This window comes from Pteropus vampyrus, unplaced genomic scaffold (genome assembly GCF_000151845.1).
Source record: "Pteropus vampyrus isolate Shadow unplaced genomic scaffold, Pvam_2.0 Scaffold33, whole genome shotgun sequence".
Classification (NCBI taxonomy): Eukaryota; Metazoa; Chordata; class Mammalia; order Chiroptera; family Pteropodidae; genus Pteropus; species Pteropus vampyrus.
In genome coordinates, this window is record NW_011888814.1 from 6,639,560 (window position 1) to 6,641,326 (window position 1,767).

Consider the following 1,767-nt stretch of genomic DNA (forward strand, 5'->3'; position numbering starts at 1 on the left):
TTTCTTCTTTAAATATTTTTGATCCATTCAGGACTCTTGGATTTATACATATTTATTTATTAAGAAACTGTAATTTGGAAAGTTTTAAATTCTTTGACTTACGATAACAGTCACTATGTTACCTTCTGCTATTGAATTTAACAAATTAACAAAGACTGCCACTAAAATAAGGTAGCTCTAAGAGAGAAATCTCAGATTTTAGTAAAGAGATTTGGGGACGGGGTAGGAAATTAAAAAATTTCTCTACATCCTTGGAATAAGAAATTCTACTACATGTGTTTCTAATGCCAGTCTCATTCCTACAACCTGTGGCACACGAGATCGTTTTATGATAATACTTTAAGGCAATTATTTCAAGGCAATTATTTCACACCAAGCATATTTTCATATCATGAAAAGATATGGATCATTAAACTAGAGATTCTAAATCTCTGAATTTCATATTATATCAATTTTTTATTTATGAAACAAAGATACACATACATGCATAAAGTGTTATTAGGCTATGAACATTTAGTAAGTGACTTTAAAGTGCCATGTAGCAGAAATTGTAACAAGGCATTATTCACCTGTATTAACCATCTTATTAGCCTAAAGTTCATTTGCTTAACTAAGAAAGTGTTAATATTTTCAAAAGTTTTCTTTCTTTTTTAAAAAAAATAATTTATTTTTTTATGGTGACATTGGTTAATAAAATCTGATAAGTTTCAGCTGTACATTTTGACAGTAAGGCATATATATATTTACATTGTGTGTTCACCTAAAAAATATGGAAGGTTTCATGAATTTGCGTGTCATCCTTGTGAAGGGGCCATGCTAATCTTCTCTGTATAGTTCTAGTTTTAGTATATGTGCTGCTGAAGCGAGCACTCTTCCTTTTTTGAACTTATTTTTCTTACTATAAGCATAATCTTATAAAGTCAAAGTGTGTTCTCAGTAAAATGAAATCAAATTTTCTATGAAAAAAGTGGGAAACAATAAAAAGGTAAATAAATGAATGTATGCTTCTTTACTAGTATGGCACATTATATTTCTGTGTGTTTAGGTAAATCCTGATTTCTCACTTCAGAGTGCTCTCATGAGTGTGGAGGGTACCTCTTCTAGCTTCTGGTGGCTTCCAGCATTCCTTGGTTTGTGACCACATCTCTGTCTTGGTAGACACAACGTGTGTGTGTGTGTGTGTGTGTGTGCGCACGCACGTGTGTGCACAAGTGCTCGTATAACCTCCCTCTGCCTCATTCTTATAAGAATTTATAATTTAGGGCATTTAGAGCCCGCCTAGATAATAAAATATAATCCCTCATCTCAAGATTCTTAACTGTGTTTACAAAAATCGTTTTCTTTTTTGACACATAAGGTTCCAAGGATGAGGATGTGGATATCTTTATTTTGTGGGAGGTGGAGAGGAGTTCATTTTTTAGCTCACCACGGAGATATACATTGTTTAGATTATTTCTCCAGTTCCATGTGGGACCATAAGCCCTATAATTCTGTAATAGAATATTAGCTGTTAATTTCTCCAACTTTCCCCTTCTCTCCTCAGCAGTCATTCTTATTTCCTATAGCATGAAGAGTGAAGGGATAAAGACCTGGTTTTTCTTCTCTAATTAGGAGAAAATAAATGTGATAGACTCAGAGTTCCATACCTGATATACATCCGGCCCCTACTTTTGCTAAGAGAATCTCAGTTTGATTCTGAAGAGGAGGCACCTGGTCCCAGACAGACTCACCACCTGTGGGAGCCAATCACGGGGCTGCTGTCTTCCC

The 1,767-nt window shown here is 34.5% G+C and overlaps 1 non-coding gene across 1 annotated transcript; it reads right to left on the minus strand.

Moving 5' to 3' along the window:
- Positions 1 to 763: 763 nt before the first annotated feature.
- Positions 764 to 870, minus strand: LOC111737998. Its single transcript, XR_002779650.1, has one exon. It is a non-coding gene; the product is annotated as a U6 spliceosomal RNA (small nuclear RNA).
- Positions 871 to 1,767: the final 897 nt, after the last annotated feature.